Genomic DNA, 13,542 nt, shown 5'->3' on the forward strand with positions numbered 1-13,542 from the left:
GACAACTCTCCCTTCACCCTTCTCTGAACACTGCCACCAGCTGAAGAGAGCCCACTTATCCAAGCTCAGTGGACATCCATTGACACAGGTCAATGCAGAGGTATAAAGGACTGTCCTCCTTGCTTCAGGGTGGGGCAACTCTGTAGGGCCACCCAGCTCCAGAACCCCCCAACTGCCTCCTTATGAAATCAGCTAAGGTTCTAACTGCTTCTCTTTCAACTTGCCCATTTGCCTTCACTTGGCCACAGGTATTCACCCTAACAGCACCACCCAGTGAATTTCCGGCATACAAATCAATGCTTCAGAGTCGATTTCCCAGGAAACCTGAATTGCAATCTAGGTAAAGCAGGCTTTGTTGTGGCGGCCAACTCCAGGTACTCCCCATATTTCTAAGGAAGTTCTAATGATCTGTCAAATATTTACTGTAGCATCAGTGAATACATCAGAACATAGTAAATATCAGGAACATTTTTATAAGCATCGGAATGGAAATATTTATTGATTTCCAAGGAGTGACTTAGCTGTTGTCAGAGGCTAAGTCAGTGGTCCCGACAGAGATCCAGGTTGTGGGAGCACGTCCATTAACATTACTTTATCCCTGGGGTCTTGAATGTGCAGGACAGCGTGGACAAATCTTAATTACTACTAAACAAATGGCACAGTGTTATGTTTCTGCTCAGTGTTTCAGAAACTTCTTCCTCTCAATTTGTTTCTGTCTCTATAGGCCCCCTGAGGGTTCCCTTTGAAGTTGAGTTACTATGGCCACAGGGTTGCCCTCCAGGTGCTATGGCAGCAAGAGAATATTTCTGAACCTCTTCTGAGTATGGAAATCGTATGGCACATTATGGCATTTCTTAGGGGTAGGGTGTGTGAAGGGCAGAGCAGGACCATCTCAGGGTTTGGGAACTTGGGCGATGTGTCATCATTAAGTCTACATCTCTGATCAAATTCCCTCACCTCCAGTCATTACCAACACCTTTCTTCAAATGTGGCTTCCATTCTTCTACATCTTCTCCTGTTTTCTGCCCTGAAAATCCTACAGGCTCTTTGAGGCTTGAAGAAATGTGACCTGCAGTGCCAATCAGTCACAACTGGTTACTTCTATAATGAATTCCAATATGTTTAAACTTTATCCATGTTCATAATCTTAGATATAAGAATTTAACCTCTGAAATTCTATCCTAAGGAAATAATTCAAAATATACCTACAAATTTTCAGTACAAAGATATGTAAAATTCCTAAGCATGACCATCAAAAACAACTCTCTCTTAGCTTTCCTTTTATGCTCTGTCTCCTTTCGGTAGGATTTAAGCTTCATCTGGGCAAGGATCATGCCTAGTCTCTTCAATTTCATATCTTCGGTTTCTAAAACAGTCAATATTTAATGAATGAATAAATGAATTTACAAATGTGAAGAATGTAGCTAAAAAGCAATTGTGTTGAGATATAATGAAGGTTTGATCAAAGCAGAGTACTAATATGTTTCTGGTTGGGAAGTGGTCACTGTAAAGATGTCCAGCTCCCTAATAATTGATGAATTTACAGCACTTCCACTCAAAAATTGACATCTTGTTTTGAAACTTGAAAAGTTCTTGTAAAATTCAGCTGAAGGAAAAGAAGAAAATAGCCTTTTTCTTTTCAAGAAGAGAAATAGGAGAGGTTTTGTCTTGTCAAATGTTCACACACACACATACACACAGTAAACACAATGGTATATGGGAAGAATATTTCACTTGGTGACGGAGCAACTTCAATTCTGCAAGGTGTGAAAACATGAAATGTCTTCTTCTCATAGTTACTGTTAACTTCTCTGTTGAATCTTCCTTCCCCGCTGGTTAGCAGCCACTTTAAGCATTATGATTATTAAAACCATCTATATTCTGTCCAGGTTGTTCTTAAGCTTTAATCACAAAATTCCACCACCCACCGTCCCTTTAGAATAGATTTAACTTGTGGCTCAAGGGTCCCTAAGAGACAGAGAAATGAGTAAAGTTTTCTCTCACATGCCGTTCACCTCCCAATACACTACTGAAGTCCATACTGGGAGATCTTATTTGCTCATATTTTCTGTGAAAACTTTAGCTGCTACTGAAGATGTTAGTAAGCTCCCAGTGAATCTATTGTACATCCAAGCCTAATAGCTATGTTCTAGGTGACTCAGAACAGCAATTTCTTATGTGAATAAAAAAGCAGGATGGGGCTTTTAGCACCTTTCTGAAGGTGTGGGGTGCAATATTAACTCCGTTTTTGAAAGTCTGAGTGTGAAGGGAATAAAAGGAATGACATTAAAGTATAAGCATTTGCAATCTTCTCTTTCCCCCTTCAGAGACATATTAACAAATAATGTTTTATTTGTTAGGTCAATTCTGGATTCTCCTTTACTTACGTACGAATCAGGACAAAAGACAAAGGATAACACAAAAGAAAAGAAAAGAAAAAAAAAAGACCTGAGCCAGACAGGCAAGCCTGAGGAGGATGGAAGTTTTTCAGGTGTGTGTAGTGGGGGAAAAAGAGATTTGTGACAACTATGGAGTGGAAGAGAAACTGAAAGGAAGTGCTGTGGGAGAAGGGGATTTTTAATGGAAATTTGCTAGCTTCAAAGAATGTATTTACCCCTGTAAAACTTCTGCTTCTACTGCCTTTTCTGAGACATACTTCACTAAATATTACTTTTGAATTATTCTTAGTTGCTGGACTATTTGTTTTTGTGTGACTCTATGTAGCACTAGCCGCGAAGTAGTTGGGTTACACAGGCAACCTGAATTCTTTCATTTATCAAAGCGTGCCATCTGTGCTATCTGGCCAAGAAGAATCACTCCAAACCCTCTGATGATGCCTCAATGCTGATATGACCTCAGAATGGATGCTCTGGTGCTTCCCCCAAATTTCCCTAAGAAAAATGTTTCATGGAAATTATTTTCTTTCTAAACAGCCCTAAATTTATCCTCAGAAATCCTAGGTTCATGTCTCAGCTTTACTTCACTAACTGTGTGACCAAACTGTGACCTTTTAGAAGGCAGGAAAGATGTATTATCATTTTCTTCATTGCCAGAGTTTAACTGTCTTCCAGGGCACAGAGTAAACATTTGGTATAAAGTGGATAAGTGTTTAAGGCTCCAGCCATTTCCAAGAAATCTTTTAGTTGTTTTCATAAAGTCCGGGATTAAAGAGACCTTCCAATATCATTATGAATTGGTTCTTGAAGAACTTAATTGCCTATAACTTTGGCAGCCTTGACTCTTCCTTAAAGTGGCATCTCAGGTGAAGAACTGCATGCCTCACACATGTAGAATGCTGCCTTAAATAAGGATAAATGCTTTGAGTTTGTGTAAATGCATGACAAAATGACAGAGGGAACAGAAAGAAAGATACAGAAAGAAAGGAAATAGGAGAATTTCAGGCAATTCTTTGGGGAAAAATCTGTGACAATAACAATTTGAATGAAATAACCAATCAACAGATTCTATATGATTTCAATTCCTTTAGACCACAAAATTTTTGCTCCTTGTTTTATGTCCCTGGATATGTTCCAGTGTCTCCTAGTTTATAGTCTATGGGAATTTGAATAGAATTTGTATCCTACTGCTGTGTGAAAATTGTATAAATCTTGATTATGTTGAATTGGTTCACAGTGCTTTTCAGGTCTACTACATCCTTCTACTTCTCTGTATTTTCATTCTATTAATATTTGAGAGTTTGATATTGAAACTCCAATTAAAAAGCCTTAATTTATCTACTTAAAAAATAATTGTAATATATAGTGGAACTATATGTGACCTTGTTCTGTATTTTCCAAGTCTCCTGTAAATGTGTTATCATACTTTCATAACTTAAAAAATAAAATTAAAAAAATAAATAACCAATCAATATGTCTAAGAAGCCTGAAAATATTATTTTTCCACACTGAAACATCTATAGATATTGGGTAAATTGCTTAAATATAGGAAATAGGTAATACACACACTTCCCCATACTTACACATCTCTCCTTATATCACCATGGTTAGTCTATTTAAATTTATCAGCATTGATGGACACTTAGTAACACACTTATATTGAAGAGGCCAGGTGTGTTTGCATGGTATAATGACTGCTAAACTATTTTTTTCCAGCTGATCAAAGTGTTACCTCCTTTTCCCTTCTACCCTTTTCTTATAAAGGGAAACACATCAAGTACTTTCTGAAGGCTTCCTCTTCATCCCAGAGGAGCTTCACAGTAATGTTCTTTCATCATTAATTTCTGGATATTCTGAAATGTTTTCTCCCCTAGAGTCTTTAGTCACAAGTTTCTGATGTTTTGTCTAATCTCTTTCTCTTAGTATTCTGGTTCTCTGGAGACAAGTGACATGGAAATATTTCTGGGTGGAGAAAAATGCATTCATTTCCAGTCTCTACTGACCCTGCTTTTCAGAGTCGATATTTGTAAGGATGGCAGGTGAGTTATCCAAAACAAGGATTTTTCTTCTCCAGGTATTGTAATTATTGATGCTTTGGACTTTTCCTTCTCTGCGCATCATCTTAAGGTTATCCTTGAAAAAGTATCGCCTGAGTCTAGAGCTCATAAGTCAACATCAATGATAATAGAAAGCACTTATTAAACACCACCGAGCACTTACTCTTCTAAAAGCTTTTTATGGTAAAAACTTCTATAGTCCTCAGTGGCATACCTTAGACACCTACTGATTTCAAAATGCCACTACCAAAGTCTAAATATGGAAGTTAGGTCTCAATTTGGGAATGGCCCTGTGCCATGAGTATGGCCTTTCTGCCTGATTTAAATTACTAGTCTAACTCTAGCATATTGGAAAAGACATGCTACAAGAAGAAGAAACAGTTTGTGAACTTAGAGAGAACAGAATGAGGCAAGATTTAGCAATAAGAGTCCAGAAATTTTTGTTGTATACTGGGAAGCAGCCAGAAGCTTGGAACGCTGAGAAAAGAAAATCAGACCTCCCTGATAACCTGGGAACACACAAAGAGAAGAAGGATCAATCATAAGAATGACAGAAGCTAGAAGTTCAGGCTATCGCTTTGACACTAATGTCACAGTCAGAATACACCTGAGTAGATTGTGCCATATCCTTCACAGAAACTCTGTGCTGGTCCCTAGATGCAGACAAAGTATATTGCCAAATCTGATCCAATTGCCCAGTAGAGAGGACTTGACATTCAGACTTCCAAGACTATCTGTGTTTTCTATCATGCAGTTTGGGGACAGACTATGAAGGTCCTTGAATGTTACACTGAAAACATTTTTTTGACATTATAGGCAACAGGGAGCCACTGACATTTTTTGAGCAATGGAAGTAAAAGTGAAAGTGGCCCAGTTGTGTCTGACTCTTTGCAACCCCTCGGACATGGAATCTCCAGGCCAGAATACTGGAGTGGGTAGCCTTTCCCTTCTCTAGGGGATCTTCCCAACCAAGGGATCAAGCCCAGGTATCCCACATTGCAGGCAGATTCTTTACCAGCTGAGCCACAAGGAAAGCCCAAGAATACTGGAGTGGGTAGCCTATCCCTTTTCCAGCGGATCTTCCCAACCTTGGAATTGAACCCGGGTCTCCTGCATTGCAGGTGGATTCTTTACCAACTGAGCTGTCAGGGAAGCCTTTTTGAGCAATAGACTGACATATTATCACCTATGGGTAATCTCTTTTCAACTAATAAATGTGGTTTGTTTTTGTCTGGTGAGAAGTATACTGTGGTAAACCAAAAATAAAGAATACAATTAACAAAAGCAAAAAAAAAAAAAAAAAAAACACAAACAAAACAAAAACCAAAGCTAGAGAAAGAGGAAGCTTGAGTCATGTCAAGTTCTCGATACATAGTCAGTAAATGTTAAGTGAGATATTATTTTGTAGTTAAGTTCCCTTATTCTCTAGTTTTGCTCTCCTAAGCAATTTTGCCATCCAATTTACAACTGTAGCATGCAAGAATGTATACATAATAATTTTTTCTTATGGCAGGAGAATGGCGTACAAAGGTCTTGTTTCAGACAGCTAAGTGATTTATAGTAAGAGCTAATAGACAATTCTGAACACATAATTCAGATCTCCTGAGGTTTCTGCTTTTTTAAAGCTAACAGTTACTGGTGGAAGGGAACATTAGATTTGATTGAAAAATAACACACACAGTATAAAGAAGTCATAGTCAATTGACTCTGCTAGGTACCAAAATTTACATTTGTTTCTTTCTGCAATGCTAATAATTCAGCATTCCATTAACACTACATTTCTTTAAAAAAAAATTTTTTTTTTCTTTCCTGGTTTCATCTTTCCTGCCTTTGCTGAAAACTCCCTTTCAGCCTGCTGATTTCTGACAACCTGTTGGAAGGTAATGATAACACAGATTCTCCTCTGAATCACATTACAGCACTGCTTCCTGACAACCCTGTCTCAGGCTGAACAAATTATTTGCACCCTGCCTGATTGGTTTCCGTGTTTGTAATTCAACTACAATTTGTTCCTTCCCATGGCTAAATGAAAATGTGGTCATCAGATGTGATCTTTCCTGATTGCGCATCATAAATAATACGTTTCTGGAGTGCAATGCATAAATATTTTACTAACCACAATGTAGGTTTAGGAAATGCAAAATGAAAGTGGTAGAGCAATATTTCCTATAGGTTCGTTTTTGCAGTATTTAGAAGTCATTTTATGGCTTGGTACCTTCATTAAGCTCTTTAAGAAAGTGTTTTTCATCCAAAGAAACATAGTAATCTAAAAACGTGTGCTTCTCAATTCCTTGACATATCAGATTTAAATTTTCTTCCTGTTTGAGCTGGGATGTAATATATCATCAAATATTCTCAGGCCTGATTTTAATTCATTCACTGCCTTTTTTTGTTTGTTTTTGCTTTTTTTTCTTCCCTACACAGCATCCTTACCTCCTGAACAAATGAAGAGACACTGTAGAATAATGAAGTTTATACTGAAGATAAATTCTCCTCACTCCTGCTGGGTGCATCATCTGAAACTATAAAAGAGAGAAAAAAAATAGGTAGAAATTTAGGGGAGAGGGATTGGCAATGAAGAGCCGTACTCATAATTCTTCTCTTCTCCAAGTTAAAAGAATTTTTGCTTAAAAATATATTCCCTCTGGCCTGAAAACCTATTTCCCATGTCCTGTAGTTTCTGTTCTGTAGGTGTCCTGAAAATAATTGGGTATTTAAAGAACCTCAAAAAATTGCTGATCACAGAGCCAGCTGCCTCTTGGTACTCTCCCTCTGAGACTTTTATTAATTTTTAATCTGCTTGCTGCTGTTTCAGGTCTTTAGGACTCCTGTAAGTAAAGGAAAATGCCATGTGGGCGGCAGAGGAGGAGACAGTAAATAAACGCAGAGGGAGAGGGGCTCTCCAGAATTCAGACAAAGGCAGGTGTGGCTTCAACAAACATGGAGTTAAAGCAGTTTCAGAGGAGAAAAGCACTCCCTTGCTGGACCAAATGTGGGAATTAGAACCCTGTTTCCCTCTAGCTGTTTGACTGGTACAGATTATATGTACTCTTTGACCTTTATTTCCATAGATGCATGCTATTTCTGGTCTTTTGCTCTAAGAAGGGCATAATGACTTGATTCTCTAGGAATTTTTCTTCTGCTTTTTCTAATAGATGCCTAAAACCTCCTCTTGTCCCCAATCTTTCTCTCTCTCTCTCTCTTTTTCTCTCTCTCATTCTCTTTACTTTCTCTTTCTCATCCTTCCTCTAGTACTTTCAGGCAGGTTTCTCACATGATTTTCTATTTGGATCATCTGTAAGTCTAGTCTGTGAGAAAGAATTTGTTACAACTTATATCATGATAAAAATAACCTCATATATAGTGGTTCTGATAGAGTAATAACTAAATATTTCTTTCTACCACCCATTCTCTATAGTTATGAGTCTGTTTCTGTTTTGTTAAATTCATTTGCCTATTTTTTAGATTCTCTATATAAGTGATAACATATAGTATCTTTCTCTGACTTATTTCACTAAGCACATTCTAGCCATTTGTTATTTATAGACTTTTTGATGATAGCCATTTGCACAGGTGTGAAGTGATATCTCACTGTGGGCTTGATTTGCATTTCTCTGATGGTTAGTGATGTTGAGCATCTTTTCATGCGCCTCTTCACCATCTGTATATCTTCTTTGGAAAAATATCTGCTCATCTGGATTTTCTTTTCTTTTTTTTTGATATTGAGTTGTATGAACTGTTTATGTATTTTGGATATTAACCTCTTATCAGTCATATCATTTGCTAATATTTTCTCCTATTCAGTCTTCTTGTTTTGTCAATGGTTTTCTTTGCTGTGCAAGAGTTTTAAGTATACTTAAGTATACTTTTGCTTCTTTTACTTTAGGAGACAGATCCAAAAAAATATTGCTAGGATTTATGTCAAAGAGTGCTTTGTCTGTGTTCTCTTCTAGGATTTTTATGGCATCAGGTCTTACATTTAGGTCTTTAATAATCTTGAGTTTATTTCTGTACAATGAAAATGTTTTATTTCCTTCTTTTAAATGTACCTACTTGTCTAGTTTTCCCAGTACCACTGATTGAAGAGATTTTTTTTCTCCTTTGTATCTTTTTTCCTCCTTTGTTGTAAATTAACTGACCAAAGTGTGTGGGTTTATTTCTAGGGTCTCTATTATATTCCACTGATTTATGTATCTGTTTTTGTGCCAGTATCAGGCTGTTTTGATTACTATAGGTTTGTAGTATAGACTGAAGTCAGGGAAAATGATGCTTCCAGCTTTGTTCTTTTTTTTTCAAAAATGTTCTGGGTATTTTGGGTCTTTCATGGTTTCATATGAATTTTAGCATAATTTGTTCTAGGTCCATGAAAAATGCCATGGGTAATTTGACAGAGATTGCAGTAAATCTGTAGATAGCTTTGAATAATATGGTCACTTGAGCAATATTAAGTCTTCCAATCCATAAACACAAAACATCTTTCCATTTCTTTGTACCATCTTCAATTTCATTCATCAGTGTTTTATACTTTTCAAAATATAGTTCTTTCATCTCCTTGGTTAAGTTTACTCCTAGGTATTTTTTCTTTCTGATACGATTTTTCATGAAGTTCATTGCTTTATCTGATAATTCGTTATTAGTGTACAGAAAAGCAATAGATTTCTGTATATTTATGTTTTACCCAGAAACTTTACTAAATTCATTTATTAATTCTAATAGTTTCTGGTGGAGACTTTTAGGGTTTTGTATATAAAGTATCATATCATCTGCAAATAGTGAACAGTTTACTTCTTCCTTTCCAATTTGAATGCCTTTTATATTTCTCTTTTAACTGATTGCATAGCTTTGACTTCCAAAACTGTATTAAATAGAGGTGGTAAGAGTAGTCATCCTTGTCTTATTCTTAAATTTAAAGGAAAGGTTTTACCTTTTCACCCCTGAGTGTGGTGTTAGCTGTGAATTTGCCATAAATGACTTTCATTATGTTGAGATACGTTTTCTCTGTACCAACTTTGTTGGAGAGTTTTTATCATGAATGGATTTTGAACTTTGTGAAATGCTTTTTCTGCATCTTTTGAGATAATCATGTGACATTTATCCTTCCTTTTGTTAATGCAGTATAATACATTGGTTGATTTGAGGATATTGAACCATCTTTGTGTCCCTGGAAGAAGTCCCACTCCACTGTCTTGAGCTCCTCCCTCTTATAGCACATAAAAGTACATACACATTTTTAATAATCTGATAAAATTATGCATTTGCATTATTAAAATATCCTTTTGCCATGAATAACACTTAAACTGTTTTAGAAGAACATTTTTTCCCTTAGACAAAATTATATTATAGCACTAATTAACCCCAAAGTCTGTATGACTTACAATAACAAAGGCTAATTTCTTTTTAGGAAACCTGTCTACTGCAAGTTGTTTGAAGCTCTGTTCCATATTGTCTCCATTTTCAGACCTGAACTCAAGGAACAGCCTCTATTTGAAACAGTATAAATCTTACAAGAGAGGGAAGAAGAGAGATGTTACAACTACTCTTGGTTCTTAAATTTTTGCTGAGAAGTCTCATATCACATCCATTCACATTTCATTGGCTAAAGTCAGACACATGGACAAATCTGATGTCAGAGAAATAGAAAGTAAAATTCTCCCAGAGGGAAGATATCATAAGAAAGGTTTATAATTATTTTTAACAGAATAATATGTATCACAGATCCTAAATAGCTCTTTAAATTACCTCCTATAGAATGGTACATTAATATGAAAATTAACACATTAACAATGTACAATAAATTTTTCATGGAAATGTTAAGGTAGCCCACTCATTTTGCTTGGCTCGGCTGTGCCCTTATCCCTCTGCAACCTCATGCCTCTTAATTCCAGTTAAGAACACTTTGAGCTACTTTTACTTTATAGTTAGTGTCACATCACATATTTCTGGGAAAAGTGGAAGCATTTACTATATCATTGTTTTGCCCATACTCACTTCTCCTTTTCTTCTATTATTTAATATTTGCTTAGAAAGATGTACAGGAAATTTATAAACATACGTAATTTAGTAACTAACCAATTCTCTCTATCTAAATAGATTTAAACCTAAGTGAGAATAGAGAAGTTGATTGTCTGGAATCCAATAAGATAATTATCATAAAAGTCATCATTAACTGAATGTTCAGTGTGTGCCAGTCATGATTCTAAATGACTTGCTTGCATTTTCTCATTTAATGCTTGTGGGAATGCTATTAAGTACATACCATTGTTATAATATGAATAGTAATGAGGAAATAGGTGCATAGAGATGTTAAATAACTTATATAAGAAGTCTCAAGTATTGAGTTTTGTTTTAAATCTAGGCCTGTCTGATTATAGCCTAAGTCTATAACACTATAATTCATGAAGATGACTTTCAAAAAATCTCAAATTTCTTAATTGATAATCCATAGGATATTTAAATTGGCAAGGCTGTAATTTTAATATCAAAGGCAAATAGTACATTTTTTCTGAAATCATCTGCATTTGGGCAAGGCAGGCTATAGATCTCAGACTAATTTTGGAGAAATTTCAGTGTGGATGACTAGATAATCTAAATTATAGTATATTTCAAAGCAATATAGAGGTAATTACCTTAAAGTTCAGATAGAAACTAATTTTCTATCTGAAAATTAGGATTAGGATTTTCTAGCTGATAAAAAGTCACTCAACAAATATTAGTTGCATCACAATATAATTATAACTTTATTCCATTTGAAAAGGAAAGATCTTAGGGACTTCCCTGGTGGTCCAGTGGCTAAGACTCCATGCTTCCAATATAGGGGGCCTGGGTTCAATCCCTGGTCAGGGAACTGGATCCCACATGCTGCAACTAAGAGTTCGCATGCTGCAATTAAAGATCACACGTGCCTCAGTGAAGACCAAAGGTCTTGCAAACTGCAACTAAGACCTGGTACACCCAGATAGATAAATGGCTTTTAAAAAGGGAAAGACCTTAAAAACCTCAACAAATACAAAATGAATCCAGTCCCAGATTATGAGAATTATACATAACTAAGTGGGATTTATTTCAGAAATGTAAGAGTTGCAATAAGAAATAATTCAGTATAATGCATCATATTAACAGAAGAAAGGAAAAAGAAACAGAATTATCTCTAATCATGAAGAAAAAGCTTTTGACAAAATACAGCAGCTTTTCATAATGAAAACATAGAACAAACTAAAAATAGAATGTAACTCACTCAACATGACAAAGGGTATTTATTAAAAACCCACAAGGAACACTGTACTCAATGGTTTAAGACTGAAAGCTTTCCTTCCCCTTAAAATCAGGAACAAGACAAGTATGGTTGCCTTTGTGATGCCTATTCAGCACTACATGGAGGTTCTAGCTAGAGAAACTAGGCAAGACAAAAAGAACAGGCAATCAAATTGGAAAGAAAGGTAAAATTATATTTATTCCCATAAAATCCTTTAAAACTCATAAAACTCTATTAGCTGTAATAAATCAATTCAGCAAAGTGTAGGATACAAGGTCAACAAACAGAAATCAGTTTTAGATGTATATAAAAACAATAGACAATCCCAAAATAAAAGTAAGTGAACATTTACATTTGTAATTGCATCAAAAACTGTGATATTGGCATCAAGGTAGACATTGATCAATGGACTGTAAGTAAAAGTGTTAGTCACTCAGTTGTGCCCCACTATTTGCCCTGCAGCCCACCAGGCTCCTCTGTCCATGAGATTTTCCAGGCAAGGATACTGGAGTGGGTTGCCATTTCCTTCTCCGGGGGATCTTCCCAACTCAAGGATCGAATCCAGATCTCCTGCACTGCAGGCAGATTCTTTACCAACTGAGCTACAAGGGAAGCCCGATCAATGGACTAGAGTTCATAAACAGTTTCTTTATTACTAAGGGCCAATGCCAATTGGACATTTATGTGAACCTGAGAATTTCTTCATTCCCAAAAATGCAATATCAAAATCTTTAATCAAAATTTTAGCAATGGATGAAACTATAATATCTAAAATGTCTTTTTATCCTATGGTATTCAAGATGCACTAAATTGTACTCCAAAGGTTTTGAAGAGTTGCCTTGAAAGCTGCCTAGAAAGTTAAGAGGGGTGGAGACAAGTCATGATGACTCTATCCCACACAACTACTCCACCAAGAATAGCTCTGCTTTCATCTATTTTATTTATTGTGTCTCCCCATAAGGTTATGGTGTGCATGTTAAGTTGCTTCAGTCATATCCGACTCTTTGCAACCCTATGGACTGTGGCCGCCAGGCTCCTCTATCCATGGAATTCTCCAGGCAAGAATACTGGAGTGGGTTGCCATGTCCTTCTCCAGGGGATTTGCCCAACCCAGGGATCGAACCTAAGAGTCGAACCCATGTCTCTTATGTCTCCTGCTTTGGCAGGTAGGTTCTTTACCAATAGCACCACCTGGGAAGCCCAAGTTATGGTAGACACATCAAAATTTACACTAAAATATATTTTTTTTATTTCAATATTTTGCAGAGTTTGAAACAGTCTGGACTGAAGCACCTCTCTTATATACTTGTAATCCTAATTATATTATCTTTGAAAGTAATGAGTGACGACTGCTTTCCATAAAACCAGTAAAACCTGTAATTCTGTATCACACAGAATTTGCAGTGCACTTAACTCTTTTCAAGATGTAAACATACTTGTGATATAGGCAGTACAACTAATAAGAGATCTGTTTTTCATATGAAAAACTGAGAAAAAGAAGTGATACTCCAACCAAGTGGCAAAGTGCAAGGCGCTTACTCTCTCCTGGCCTTTTTCTTGTCCTATACAAAGGGAATAATTTCTTTGGATTTATTACTTTTCAAAGGGACAGTGACTGACAGCAAAATGTGAAATATTTTGAGAAGTCTAGAACTATTCAATCCATTATCATAGAGGATTATGGAAATATAGACCAATCTAATCACTTACATTTTTAATTTTGTGAACTAGATTCTTCACATATAGGATGAGGAGATCAAATAGCTCTTTCATTTCCAAAGTTTAAATTTGTATCCTTTTCTTAACCTAACTGCAGAGCCTATAAAGGAAAAATTTC

General features: G+C 36.1%; 1 long non-coding RNA gene across 2 annotated transcripts in view; it reads right to left on the reverse strand.

The window, feature by feature from the left end:
- Nucleotides 1–468: 468 nt before the first annotated feature.
- The window catches only part of LOC145511222 (uncharacterized), a 257,499-nt gene continuing 244,425 nt past the window's right edge, over nt 469–13,542 (reverse strand). Inside the window, exons 9-10 of one of the 2 annotated variants that reach the window (XR_014057674.1) lie at nt 6,887–6,975; nt 469–1,069 (exon numbers count right to left, since the gene is read on the reverse strand). This is a non-coding gene — a long non-coding RNA (uncharacterized LOC145511222). Of the gene's footprint in view, nt 1,070–6,544; nt 6,976–13,542 lie in introns of those variants that run through there. The other variant, XR_014057675.1, reaches the window with a different exon arrangement.

The sequence above is a fragment of the Giraffa tippelskirchi genome, chromosome 6 (assembly GCF_054371585.1).
Source record: "Giraffa tippelskirchi isolate mGirTip1 chromosome 6, T2T-mGirTip1v1.2.pri, whole genome shotgun sequence".
In the NCBI taxonomy this organism is placed as follows: Eukaryota; Metazoa; Chordata; class Mammalia; order Artiodactyla; family Giraffidae; genus Giraffa; species Giraffa tippelskirchi.